Raw genomic sequence first — 15,843 nt, 5'->3', positions numbered from 1 at the left:
TACACATTCATGTTATGTTAAAATAAGTTTCATAAGAAATGTTAGAATGAAGGGTCCAAATCATAGACAGTAGTCTATATAAGAGGTCCAAATATGAGACGGTGCTGCGTTGTCATGGGAACATCCCAGGTGAAAATAATGAGGAAATTACATTGGCTTTCGTTGCCTTCATCAAGTCCGTTCCAAACGGCTACATAATGGCACACAAGTGCCCCGCTCCCTCCAAAGTGCCCACGTCAAGGGCTCTGCCGTCTGCCCTTTTAAGGGAGTAACGTTAGGGCATAGGTAATGCTCACGAGCAATAAAAAACGTCCCAGCCGGGTCCGTCACTTATTGGGTTCCCCGGAAACATTTCCGTTGTGTTCTGTCCTATTTGCAGCGCGTTTCTGTATTTGGTTGTGTTGTGAGTATTTGGAGCACACATGTGTTGTGAAACTGATGAAGATGTTTTCTTAATTTGCAGGTGTTTTTCTATTTGCATGTGTTTTCTTCAGTTGCAGCGCGTTGAGCTCTCTCGGCCACCGTAGAAAATGAAATCAGAGGACTTTAGTATTAATACTAATATAATACTGTGGTAATGATCATCTTGTCTGGACGATTGTTTTGTATACTGTAAAAAAATTAACTACTGTATACTGTAATACACATCTCAGTTTTATAAGATTTTAAAACATCTCGGGCCATTTTCTGAGAAAATTAAAAATGAAAACAACCAACCATCTCTGTCAAAACTAATTTCAGAAGATATTTATTTGCAAAGATTTAAACAGCTAGAGTAAGAGAAGGCTATATTCACAATCTATGGCAAAAATACTATTATAAATTAGGTTAGTGGATAATTCAGCAGCAAAAGTTATTCTTATAGTTGTTATTATAGTGGGGGAAAAAGACATTTAGTGGGGAACAAATAAAACACAAATCTCTGTATTGTTATAAAATACATTAATGAAAAATATATTTATATATACCAGGGTTTCTCAAACTCTGCCCTGGAGGGCCACTGTCCTGCACAGTTTAGCTCCAACCCTGATCAAACACACCTGAGCAAGCTAATCAATGTCTTCAGGATCACTAGAAACCAGAGAATGTCTAATAGGAAGAGAATTGGCACTCTCTGCTTACTTCCGGTTTCTGGACTGGCTGCAGTAACACGTCTCTGTCCATGCGGGGGCGCTCGCAGGCGAGTGCAGAATGAATGGAGGTCTATAGCGCTATGGCTATACCCATCAAAATCCACTTTTCTCAGGATATAATTTTTAGTCTAGTAATTTGAATGTTGTATTCGAAAGGAGATGCAAAGAAATTACACATTGCTGGGTGTTAGATTTTTTAGAGTCACTTATTTGCTTTAAAAAGTATTTTAAAATGTCAATGACGTCATACACATCGTACGACCAGAGATACTGCTTTACGGCAATCCTTCAGTCACTTTGGTGCTTTCGTGCTCTGCACTTTCTTTTCTCTCGAGGCATCGACAACACAGCTGACACAGGTAAATACACGTGCTAGAAGAGTTTTTGTTTTGTTTGTTTCTGGTCCCGCTTCGGATGCCACGATGCCATCAAGCGGTATATCTGGTCGTAATCAGTCCTTCACTGACCAATCAGCGTTCATTAGCAGAATGCTAGCGTGTTACGGGCAACAACAACTCAGCCTGTAAGAAATCGAAAGGACATAAGTACTCGTTCATTCAATTTTGACCTATAACCCATGTTGAACTTGCAAAACCTACAATAAAATTTGAGATTTCTCAACGGCAATCGGGTGAAAGAGACACATTTAGCCATCTAGCCCCATAGACTCCCATTCAGTCTGCACTCGCCCGCGATCACCTCCAGTGGAATTCTAATGGAACTGCAACCAAGATCGATACAATGGGGCTAATAGGAAGTGCCAAGGCTCTCCGTAGACGGGCTCTGCTAGAAACTCACAGCTAGGTGTGTTTGATCAGGGTTGGAGCTAAACTGTGCAGGACAGTGGCCCTCCAGGACCGAGTTTGAGAAACCCTGATATATACTATGAAATGAAAAGACATTTATTTAAAATGTATAGCACAGCTTTTTAATAAGGCAACAACATATGATAGATAGGACAGAACATGAAAGGCTATTAATAATATTTCATTGCGCAAATGTTTTATAGGCCTAATATGAAAGGCTCCAATACAGAGCGGTTTATGCACATCCCGTGCACAGAATGATGCGCTTGAAGCAACATGTCATAGCGTGCAGCACTTCGCGTTGAAAAGTTCAAAGCACAAGGGGAAGAGATATTGATGAGTAGTGTATCATATCTATGCAACAGTTTATTGAGCCTTTTCTTTTAACAGTTTAAAATTTGAGTTACTTAGCGCGTAAAGAAGAATTCATAGTCCTCTCTCTACATCAGTGTTGTGATCTAACAGATCAACTCTCTCTCTCTTTCACACGCACACACACACTGAGCGGTGTTCAGTCGTTCCCGGGCCACTTCTCTCCCTCCTCATCGACCTTATGACTGCTGTATTGATCTCCTCGGGAAGGTTATATTCTTTGTCGGCATCGGAGCGTGAGGCGCTCGAGAAATATCTATCTGACCCTCTCGCTGCCGGTACTATTGTTACGTCCTCCTCTCCCGCCAGTGTGGGATTCTTCTTTGTGAAAAAGAAAAACGGTTCCTTGCATCCCTGCATTGATTATCGAGGGCTGAATGACATAACCGACAAACCGGTATCCTTTGCCACTTATGTCATCGACCTTTGAGATCTTGCAGTAAGCAAGGATTTACACAAAGTTGGATCTCCCCAACATGTATCATTTAGTGCGCATAAAGGAGGGAGACGAGTGGAAGACAGCGTTTAACACACCCCTAGGGTACTTTGAATATCGGGTTTTACCGTTCGGGCTCTTCAACACTCCTTCAGTCTTCCAGGCTCTTGTAAACGACATTTTGAGAGATATGCTTAATATTTTCATTTTCGTTTACCTGGATGACATACTAATTATGACCGCCGCTAGCGTAGCTAGCGAAAGCGGTCATATAGGGATTGTCAAAGTTTTTTTTTTTTTTTTTTTTGTCACCTTACTGAATTTTTCGTCAACGATACCAGGGACACCGAAGCACGGGGGAACATGAAATTTGGTGGGCATGTAGCCCCACTAGACTTCTAAGGAAAAATTTCGTTTGGTCCCCGGGGGCCACTCCCCCCCCGCGCTGGGCCCCCCCAAACCCCCAAAAATACAGTTTTTCCTAAATAACTACCTGAACCGTGGCACCGAGGATGAAGAAATTTTTATGGTATGTTGGTCTACTAGACTTTTACGGAAAAATTTCGTTTGGTCCCCGGGGGCCACTTCCCCCCCCGCGCTGGGGCCCCCTTAAATTTTTCGTCAACGATACCAGGGACACCGAAACACCGGGGAACATGAAATTTGGTGGGCATGTAGCCCCACTAGACTTCTAAGGAAAAATTTCGTTTGGTCCCCGGGGGCCACTCCCCCCCCGCGCTGGGCCCCCCCAAACCCCAAAAAATGCAGTTTTTCCTAAATAACTACCTGAACCGTGGCACCGAGGATGAAGAAATTTTTATGGTATGTTGGTCTACTAGACTTTTACGGAAAAATTTCGTTTGGTCCCCGGGGGCCACTTCCCCCCCCGCGCTGGGGCCCCCTTAAATTTTTCGTCAACGATACCAGGGACACCGAAACACCGGGGAACATGAAATTTGGTGGGCATGTAGCCCCACTAGACTTCTAAGGAAAAATTTCGTTTGGTCCCCGGGGGCCACTCCCCCCCCGCGCTGGGCCCCCCCAAACCCCAAAAAATGCATTTTTTCCTAAATAACTACCTGAACCGTGGCACCGAGGATGAAGAAATTGTTATGGTATGTTGGTCTACTAGACTTTTACGGAAAAATTTCGTTTGGTCCGCGGGGGCCACTTCCCCCCCCGCGCTGGGGCCCCCGTAAATTTTTCGTCAACGATACCAGGGACACCGAAACACCGGGGAACATGAAATTTGGTGGGCATGTAGCCCCACTAGACTTCTAAGGAAAAATTTCGTTTGGTCCCCGGGGGCCACTCCCCCCCCGCGCTGGGCCCCCCCAAACCCAAAAAAATGCAGTTTTTCCTAAATAACTACCTGAACCGTGGCACCGAGGATGAAGAAATTTTTGTGGTATGTTGGTCTACTAGACTTTTACGGAAAAATTTCATTTGGTCCCCGGGGGCCACTTCCCCCCCCCCGCGCTGGGGCCCCCGTAAATTTTTCGTCAACGATACCAGGGACACCGAAGCACCGGGGAACATGAAATTTGGTGGGCATGTAGCCCCACTACACTTCTACGGAAAAATTTTGTTTGGTCCCCGGGGGCCACACCCCCCCCCCCCCCCCGCGCTGGGCCCCCCCAAACCCAAAAAAATGCAGTTTTTCCTAAATAACTACCTGAACCGTGGCACCGAGGATGAAGAAATTTTTATGGTATGTTGCTCTTAAGGGCCCACATCAACCTAGCCCATAATCACTCATTTGTGATTTGCGCCCCTCCCATAAAAAATGAAAATGCAATATTATTCTGCTTTAATCGCCCCTATCTTCAGTGGAGATGTTCAGAACTGCACCATATTTCATGTGTATGATTAACTTGACAACCTCTGGGGGTATCCTCTGCTAAGTTTTGTAGAATTTCATCCATGGGGGGGTATAAAATAAATTCATTTATGTGCACATTTAGTGACTGTACACTCATCGGCCTGTAGATGGTGCTGTTGAGCGAAGGGTTGCTGGTTTAGGATGATACTGTCACACACACACATGCAGGAATACAAACAAACGCAAGCATGCACACACACTGACATTCACACGCACAGACACACACCCATACACACACATACAAATCCACATGCACAGACACACACACACAAACACACACGCGCACACATGTACGCACACATACATACACGCACAGACACACACACACACACACAAACACACACATACACAAACACACACACATACACACACACACACACACACACACACACACACACACACACACACACACACACACACACACACACAGACATGCACATACTATTACTTTTTTTAGGTATATACATAAACACGCAATACAGCCAAATTACTCCACGTCATTTATTTTTGTGGAAAGCCAGTGCAGGCCTGAGCGGCGGTCATATTTTGTACCGCGATGCGGTACATCTAGTTTTCTCACCAAGTGCACGTTCGGCGCGTTCTTCAGCATCTCTTAGAGAATCGCCTTTTCATTAAAGCGGAGAAGTGTACCTTCCATGCTCAGTCTGTTATATTCCTTGGTTCAGTCGTGTCGGCGGAAGGGATCAGTATGGACCCTGCTAAAGTAAGCCGTCACGGATTGGCCAGTTCCCGAGTCTCGAGTTGCGCTCCAACGATTTTTGGGGTTTGCCAATTTCTGTCGCTTCATTCGAAATTTCAGCCAGGTCGCTGCGCCCCTGACAGCACTCACTTCAATCAAGTCTTGTTTTGTTTGGTCAGAAGTGGCCCAGATGACTTTTGAGCATCTCAAAACCCCTTTCACCACCGCTCCAATTTTAATCTCTCCTGACACCAAGAGAAAATTCATCGTTGAAGTGAATGCTTCAGATGTAGGTGTGGGGGCGGTTCTTTCACAGCGCTCTCCGTCCGACGATAAGATTCATCCTCGCGCGTTCTTCTCTCATCGACTCTCGCTCTCAGAATGCAATTATGACGTAGGGAGCCGCGAACTGCTGGCTATCCGCTTGGCCTTAGGGGAGTGGCATAAGTAGTTAGAAGGGGCGACCGTTCCATTCATAGTTTGGACTGACCATAGACATCTCGAGTATATTCGGTCAGCCAAAAGGCTGAATGCTCGACAGGCACGCTGGGCACTTTTCTTTGGTCATTTTGATTTCACCATTTCACCAGAAGCCCTCTCACGTCAGTTCGGCTCATCAGAAGATCAAAGAGGAAATTTTCTTGCTCATGTCACTATACCGGCGCTGTCCTAAAGAGCTATTATTTGTCCCTGAGTCTGTGCATCCAGCCGTCCTCCGGTGGGGTCATTCCTCTAAATTGGTTGCTCATCCCGGGGGTAAGGGGTACTCTTGCCACCATCCGCCAAAGATTTTGGGGGCCTACAAGAGAATGTGATATCCGTCGTTTTGTTGCATCCTGTTCTGTCTGTGCTCAGACCAAGTCTACTAATTCTCCGCCCGCTGGTCTTCTCAGACCCCTGAAAAGAAAAGACCCCTTGACATGCCCTGCCATTTGTGCTTTTTTCAGTTGCTTATAAACATATTAATGGCAAAGGTGTAATTACACTCTATTTAGCTCAAACAGGGCTACCATAATATGAGAGCAACATGTATGTACATGTTTGTATTTTTGAGAGAATACTGTTTATGCATGGTTATTGAAAAAACAAAACATTTTAGTTTCTGAAATAAGGCCTTGTGGCCATAATAAATATGTGTGCACAAGACTTTTGACTAATGGATGTTGTCACCTAGAGTTTTTGCTTCAAAATGATCGGAAAATCATCCTGCCTAATCATTCACATAAAACAACACATTGATTTAAATTTTGTAAGACACGTTTTGTTGGGAAAGGCATAATGAGCCTTTCATTCAAGTGTGTCACTGGGTACCACAAGAAAGAATGTGAGGACTTATTTTGTATGCATGCAAATTGTATAATATCCAAGATAAACATTTCTAGTAACTATGCAGTTAATTCTCATACTGTATTTTAGGGCTGCAACAAACGATTATTTTGATAATCGATTAATCTAACGAGTATTAGAACGATTAATCGACTAATCGGCGGTTATTTCGCTGACTAATCATTACGTTTGGAGCGATTATTCAGCTTTTTTCAATTAGTTAAAACACTGAGTTATACATATTCTAACTATAATATAAAAAAAGAAAATCACTTCAGCTTTTGAAATGGTTGTTTTAATGAACTTTGAGACAACTAAACAGGTCATTCTCTTTAAGTTTTCAGATTTCTGTCCAACTCAAATCACACACAAATGCTCTAAGCATTGGTTAAATATTCTGTTCTCTTTCAATAGAAAAAAACTAAACCAAAAAATAATTAGCTGCATTACAGACAAACTTAAACTGCAAACAATTATTATAAGATTAAAAAAATAAAATAAAAAAATTGACATGACAATTGAGCTGAGCTGACAGAGACACTCATTCACCTTTTAATTTACAGAATAAAAAAATAACTGACATGATATTCTTCATAACATCTCCTTTTGTAAGTCTTCATGAATATGGAACAAAATACAGGGAAGTGATAAGACTGTAATACCCAATAGTGTTACAATAATAAAAACAGCCCTGACTCCTAAGCTCGATCAAGCTAAATAAATTTAGCAAATTTGAAATGATATGCAAAAATAAATCATCACATTACTGTAATTATATTATTATTGTTAATATTATTGCTATTATTAGTAGTATTGCATTCTCTAAAAAGAGATTTACAGCTAGTTATTTAGCTCCAGCTGGAGAAAATTCACCTCTCAGCGGCTCGTCTCGTGCCGGGTTTTTCCTCTTTAAGTGCTTTAACATGCATGTTGTGCTCCCGTGAAAATCAAGTTCCGCCTTGCATGTATTGCACACGACAGCATTCTTGGTTTGAAGTTTTGTGAAACTTTCACACACCTTGCTAGTTCGGATTCGTTTGCACTCCATCATAATTTGCAATAGCATTTGTAACGGCTGCATTACACTCTAGCGCTACAGCGCCGTAGCGGTCAAATCGCGATATTGCAGGCCCTTACATTAGGTCACGTGGGATCAAACGACAACTTGACAACAAAGATATTTGTCGACAATTTTTTGTTGTCGACAATGTTGACTAATCGTTTCAGCCCTACTGTATTTTCAGTAAGTTTTGGAATATATCCTCTCCCCAAATGTGTCAGTAATAAAAAAAACAATAATAAATAATTTAATGAGTCTTAAATTGACCTATTAAGATGTTGCTTACATCTACCTTGTAAATATCTTTTTTTACTATTTTATTTAAAAGTTTTCACATGTAAATCAACAACAATTACAATTTTAACTATTTCATGAGTAATCTTTCTTTTTAAAAATATACATTTTATCATATACGCATTTCAAAGTTAAGGATTCATTAATTTGAATATTGGAACAAACACTATAATAACATATTAGTTGATAATTCAATATACCTACTTTATTTTTGACAAAACATCACATACTATATATTTAACATATGAGCAGAAATTGGCGAACAAAAGCTTATTTGATGTGACAGTAGTCTTTTTTACAGTAAAAACTTTATAATCTACCCAAAACTAATCAACGAAATCTTGTCTAAACATTAATATTTCGTCTGTAACATATCGTTTTTATGATATATTAGCATGTTAATTTGCAGTTTAATATGTTGCTTTTACAAAGACATTTTATTTCAACATATTTCAGTTGATTTTTACTCATCTCAGTATAGCAATATATTTTGATAAAAGCTAAACTAGTAGATGTGTTCATGTAAAAATAACATGTTTACTAATGTAACTGCAAGTGTGAATGAACGGCACAGATGCGCACTGTTGTTTACTACAGCTGTGCCGTTAACCCTCTGAGGTCTGAGCTGTTTTCTGGGCTCTGGAGGTGTTCTGACATGCTCTGACATTTGTGTTTTTTTCTGTTACTAGTGACATTTTCATGGCTAAAGTCTAATTACACTGTATTTAGCACAAACTCTGCTACAATAATATATCAGCAGCATGTATGTAAAAGTTTGTAGTTTTGAGATAATGACATTTATGCGTGGTTTGTGAAAATACAAAAAAAAATTCTCACTGAAATAAGGCCATGAAACCCATACTGATTATTTCTTCACAAGACTTTTGAAAATTGTATGACATAGCCTAGAATATTTGCTCCAAAACTATGTGAAAATCACCCTGACTGCTCATTCAGATAAGACAATATATTGATTTAAAATTTCTAAGACGTGTTTTGTGTGACAAAATCATATGCGAAGAGGCGTGATCATCTCATGAATATGTAAGCTTTTTACACCTGAGAAAGACAAAGACACTCCCCTAACTGCCCTATTAGGAGCGATCAGGCCCTGTCATTCAGAGCAACCTTGCACAAAGAATGAGGAGATTTAAAAAAGAATGGCTTTTAGATTGTTTGGATTTATTTACAACACAACACAATCCAAAAATACAAATGACAAAAGAGCACATTGAAAACAATGATCCAAAGACAGAGACCTTTGTGCCATTCCTAAAAACATACCTTTCATTTCCAAGGTGTTTGATTTTCACTTTACCATGTTCATGTACAGAGACTCATGTGAATGTTGAAGTCAGCAGGACTCAGTTGCATCTGGTCCCTGAAAAAAATGAAAAAACTGTGAACATACTGATATCAAGAGAAACTATAGGGCTGCACGATTTTGGGAATAGATTTTAGATTTTTCTGGTTAAAATTTCTTTTTAAAATTCACAGAATACACACACACACACACACGTTTCCAACAATATAAAATGAACACCAGGTTTGTTGTGCCTTGTAGGCATAGGCTACGCAGTGCTGCATAAAATAATAATAACAATAAATTAAATCTTCCAAAAGATTTCAAGAACAACTACGCTAGAGAAAAATATATTGATTATCATATCTTACTTCAAATGTTTCCATTCGTTATGATGATATGAAATGAGATAATAGTAAAAACATAAAGCCAAATGTTTGGTGCATTTTTCCTTTCAAACGCAATCGCGCTCCAAAATATGATACTGTACATTCAAACGCACAGCGCGCTCCAAAATATGATACATTCAAACGCCATCGCGCTCCAAAATATTAAACATTATGGTTATACATATCTATGTTTGAGCAGATATCCACAAACAGTATTTAACAGGAAACACGGGTCTAAATAGTATAATATTCACCATATATCTAGCAACAGTTCAACTGCAATGTGAACTAATAAAGTAAGAATTTCTTACCTTACATCTTTCTTGTCTTCAAATCGCGTTCTTCTTCTTCTGAGGTAAATCCATGTAAGCTCACAGCGTGTCTTCCAAACTCGACGAAAAGCAGAGACTTGTGAAGTGTTTTGGTGTTTTGTGTTTGACGTAACGAGGGCGTTCGCGTTCCATGTGGAGATTTGCATGTGAATCTCTTTTGCGCGAGTGGGCGTGTCGAATTAAAAAGTAATTAGCAAGCGTTTGAGATACTGGACATCCTGTTGGTTTTATACAAATTACTTAAACAGAGAATATTTGTTTTCAGTTTGAATCCGATCATTTAAAAGTACACACTTAAATGTGTATAAAGGTATATGGCTCATAAATGTGTGAGAAGTATTTGCTGAGTTTTGTTTCAGTTTATAGACGTGCTCAAGAAAAAAAAGTTCACCGCGACGGAGAGGCAGAACGCACACCCTGTTTATTTTCTTTATTTTACAAAAGCACAATGTTTTGATTTGATTGTAAGTGGACACATACAAAAGTAGAAATATCACAGATTATTTTTTTATATTTCTTTTTTCTGTATAACCATAAATGACGGAGTAATTTAAGTTTATGTTGCTGCTATGTGAAAAAAATCCAGCAAAACGCGTCGGCGCGTTTCTCGACCTCAGAGGGTTAATTCATTCACACACAGACACGCGATTCATATTTAAACAGTCTTTTTGCGGTTTACAGACACTAGTGCATATCGCGATTAGAACAAAGCACTTAAGAATAAAGAACTTACTATTCACAATCCTCAGCTGGATCAGTTGCTCCTCGAAGTGAAACTAAACCAGCACTTCTGAGGTAAATTTCCCAGGATTATTCCTCACAGCGAAGCAAGACGACGTAAAGTGCACGAGTCTGATTAAACTTGATGTGTTTTATCCAGCTGATGTGGGCGTTGACACGTTTGCATGTTGCATTGCCTCAGATCATTTGCGTTTGAATAGCGCACGCTCTCAGTGGGCGTGATCACATTAGCACTTAATGAGCTATAATGAGCTGAACTGAGAACGACTGACATCTCTCTCTTTTCATACAGATTAAATAAACAGAGAATATTTGTTTTTTATATCAATTACTTCATTTAAAAGAAGAGAATTCAAGCTTTATGCCTGTGTGCCTGAATGCCTGTGTGACTTGAGTATTCGCTGAGTTACAGTTCTTTTCTGGATGCGTTACCGATACCGATACCGCCGACCCCAGGGGGTTAAACTCCATGGGCTCCCCTCTGATGTTGTTTCAGATAGGGGACCCCAGTTTGCCTCTCAGTTCTGGAGGGAATTCTGTCAACAGATCGGAGCCTCCACCAGTCTGTCGTCAGGATTCCACCCACAAACTAACGAGAAAGCCGAACGGGCCAATCAAATTCTTGGTTGTATGCTCCGTAGTCTGGCATTCCAGAATCCCTCATCCTGGTCCGAACAGTTACCTTGGGCCAAGTACGCTCATAATTCTCTACCGTCTTCCGCTACAGGGCTATCCCCGTTTCACTGTTGCCTTGGTTACCAACCTCCTCTTATCCCGTCTCAGGATTCCGAGTCCTCCGTTCCTTCCGTACAAGCGTTTATCCAACGCTGCAAACGCACTTGTAAGAGGTTAAAGATCTGCCCTTTGTCGCTCCAGAGCATGCACTCGATGAGCCGCCAATCAACGTCGCGTCAGGGCTCCTAGATATGTTTACGGCCAGAAGGTGTGGCTTTCCACCCTTAAAGGGGTGGTTCAGGATGTTGGACATTGGGCCTCATTTCCAAGTTAGCCTGGGTGTTATTTATAAGTGGAGACAGTTTTCAACATTTTTCATCCAGTCCTTCCAGTTGCATAGTTCGCCGGTGCTAGGCTAGCGCGAGTAAACGGTATCTGCTAGCCTGCCATTAAAAACAGTTTTACCCACTCCACAGTACACCAAAATCAAATAAATTAACTATCGATGTAAATGTCTGTTGAGAGAATAATGTTAGAAATCAAACTACTCCTGCATCTCAATGATCGCATTACATTTACAGGAACTAGTTTCTCAGCAGCGGCGGAATTTTACTTTGCTCCGGTTAGTAATACTGCGCCGAAAAGTAAACACAGAACAGAAGCGCACTACAGTCGGGACGTCTAGCTAGCTAGTAACCTTGAACAACGATATTGAAACATTCAATTGTAAACTAAGGAATTGGCAACATGGTGATTCGGTGTGCATTTCGAAATTGTAAAAATAAACCAAATAGATGGTCACCAAAAAGTTTCCACAAATTTCCATTGAGAGATCCAGAAAGGAACCAACTGTGGCTTCTTGCTGCTGGCTTGGACAACGAGACACCGGCAGAGACTCTACTAAAGTTGCGAATTTGTAGTGATCATTTTAGACCAGACGACTTTGAAAAACCCCGTAATTGAAATGACCACAAGTCACTGACAAGGAATGCAGTTCCAGCCGTCTTTCCAGATGCACCAACAGCTACAGATGAACAGGTAATAGCTCTACAGAGGATCCTGCTACTGTGGAGAAGAATTGCCTTACGAGTTTCTCCTCAGATAGGTTCTTCTACGATAAGCCTTCCATTAGTGGCTGTGTTATGCTTAAGGTGGTTCCAGTCCATGTGCATTATGAAGATCGTCCTTTGGATACCTTTGCCCTCCTGGATGACGGATCGGAGCGAACAATCCTGCTTTCCACTGCCGTTGAAGCCCTGGGCATTCAGGGTGTTCCGGAAGATCTGCCGTTACGGACCGTCAGAGATGATCGTTCAGGTCATTTGAGGTTGTTCCATATCCTTCCAGATTTCTCCCATCTACCGACCGTAGAATAGTTATCAGATCAGTCATGCTTTTACTGCTGATCGCCTTAACTTGTCGCACCAGTCTTATCCTGTCGAGCAATTAAAGTGGAAATACAGACACATGAGGGGCCTTCCCATCCGTACCTTTACTGAGGTCCAACCATTGCTCCTTATTGGTTCCGACCAGCTCCACCTTATAACCCATACTGAGCCTGTTCGATGGGGCTGCCCAGGAGCACCAGTTGCTGTTCGTACCAGCTTAGGATGGACACTTCAGGGTCCTGTTCCTTCTATGGGTTGTCCTTCCACCCCTTCCCAGTGCCTGCTTACCTCTTTGGTTTCTGTCCAGGATGAGCTCCTTCACCACGTTCAGAGATTGTGGCAGTTGGGTACAATTCCTTACAGTGAGTGTAACGAAGTTACTCGTTCCAAGCAAGACCAGGAAGCTCTTCAGCTGCTTCACCTCAAGACCATTACCCTAGAGATAGGGTAGCCTCGCCACTCACCTTCTTCGTCGTAGAGACATGCCGTTGTTGAATGCTCAAAGAGATTCAGTCTTGCCTACCCTCCGCAGCAGGGAACGGCGTCTGCTGGAAGATCCTGAGAAAGTCGAGACCTACCAGACAGAGATACGTCAACTTCTGGAGACCGGAGCTATCAGTGTAGTTCCTGATCACGTTCCTGATACCCCTGAGTGTTGGTACATTCCTCACCACCTTGTTAGCCACAATGGAAAGCCCCGCTTGTCTTTAATTGTTCCCATTGGTACAGAGCCTTAACCAGCACTTATTGCCCTGACCTACCCTTGGAGCCTCGTGTCCACATTCCAGGTGTCCTCCTTCGTTTCCGAGAGCATCCTGTAGCCGTGAGCGGAGATATTAACCCTCTGGGGTCAGCAAACGTGCCAGGGCGTTTTTGCTCGATTTGTTTCACATAGCAGCAAAATAGTCATTTTTGGTCATACAGACTTAATAAATATGAAAAAACAGGGCTTGAATTTCGGCGCGGGATTGCGGGTATTGCGCATAATTTTAAACATTCCCGCAGGTCTCCCACTTATAATGCGGGAAATTCCCGCAAACATTGATTCACTTTAGCATGTAGGTTGTATTGGTAAATTAATCCACACAGATTATAAAATCAAATCAGTCATTTTAAAACTGTCTGCGAGACGCAATTTCACAAACAGCGTGAGTGATTCAGCGGTGCCGCGTCTTCTATCTCTCGTCTCTCAAAATGGGTTGCACAAGGTAATCGTTAAGCGCTGCAGGCGGCGATAATACACTCGCGTTTCGGGAGTCGGGATAGACGGAATTGTCACTTGCATAATCGGGCCATCATTGCATCATGAGTAACTAGAGTTTACCATTTGCACGTCTTTTTAAGTCTTACCAGTTTAAACATTCACGCGATTTTAAACTATTTGGTACTTGCGCGCTGTCTGAGAGATGTTTCTCTGCACACATACATATAGTAAAGCCGACTCACACACAGCTTGCGGGTCACAAAAGTTATTTTTCGTGATTATATCGCTTTAAAATCGCTTCAAAAACATGCGAAAATTTTGTCGATTTTCGGTCTTGGTGAGTATCCTCCAAACACAGTCGGTTATGTCTTTACTCTTCAATAAGCATAATTAGCATGTGACCGTATAATGAAAACAGGATCCGTGCACTAGCTCTTGCATTGACAGCAGCCATATGTGTCTGTCATTAATTTGGTTGTCAAAACAACAAAATATAGCTTTCATTTTAAGGAATCAGGATTAATAGCCTATGTATTTAATTTAGTCAGGACTAAAATACTACCCAGTGTTATTTTACATTTGATTACTTTATTCAGTCTCTGTAGTATTTCTGAATACTATAGTGTTAGACCTAAGCAAAAACTTTTCTCTTTATTTCTCTTTATTGGTATCTTTATTCTATTGTATTTATTTGTGCCTCTTTTTTCAATTTAATTCAAAGATTGAAATCAAGCTTCCTTGTGTTGTGTAAATTCTTAAGAACAAAATTACACCATTGTAAAAATGCAATGAGTGAGCATACATTTCAAAGCGAGATAAATGTAATTTAAAAAAAAAAAGGTCTAAACTCCCCCCTCAAATTAAAAATCCCCCCCATAAGAATCACCTAAGGGGGGATTTCCCCCCCATTTTCCAAAATGAAATTCAGGCCCTGAAAAATAAACTGTTAAATGTCTACTTTTTTATGTGTCCACTTACAATCTTTTTAAAATAAAGAAAATAAACAGGGTGTGCTTTCTGCCTCTGCGTCTCTGTGAACTCTTTTTCTGGAGCACGTCTCTAAACTTAAATAAAACTCAGCAAATACTATTCACCCAGGCATAAGCTATATATCTTTATAATCATTTAAGTGTGTACTTTTAAATTATCTAATTCAAATGTTAATGTGAACACTCCAACGGAGAGCGTGCGCTATTCAAACGCAAATGATCTGAGACAATACATGCAAACATGTCAACGCCCACATCAGCTCGATAAAACACATCAAGTTTAATCAGATTAATGTACTTTATGTCATCTTGCGAGGCTGTGAGGAATAATCCTGGGAAATTTACCTCAGAAGTGCTGGATTAGATTCATTTTGAGGAGCAACGGATCCAGCTGAGGATTGTGAATAGTACGTTTTTTATTCTAAAGTGCTTTGTTCTAATCGCGATATGGAATAGTGTCTGTAAACGGCAAAAAGATTGTTTAAATTTCAATCGAGCGTCTGTGTGTGATGAATTAACGGCACAGATGCGCACTGTTGTTTACTATATTACAGACGAAATATGAAAGACAACTTTTTGTTGACTAGTTTTGGATAGATTATAAAGTTTTTACTGTAAAATAGACTACTGACACATTAAAAAAGCTTTTGTTCGCCAGTTTCTGCTCATATGTTAAATATATAGTATGTTTTCTCAAAAATAAACTCATCAACTTGTTATTATAGTGTTTGCTCCAATGTAGGCTATATCAAACTAATGAATCCTTAACTTTGAAATATGTATGATAAAATGTATACTTTTAAAAAAGAAAGA

The sequence above is a fragment of the Leuciscus leuciscus genome (genome assembly GCF_965113295.1).
Source record: "Leuciscus leuciscus genome assembly, chromosome: 24".
Taxonomy (NCBI): Eukaryota; Metazoa; Chordata; class Actinopteri; order Cypriniformes; family Leuciscidae; genus Leuciscus; species Leuciscus leuciscus.
This window is presented reverse-complemented; position numbering follows the sequence as displayed.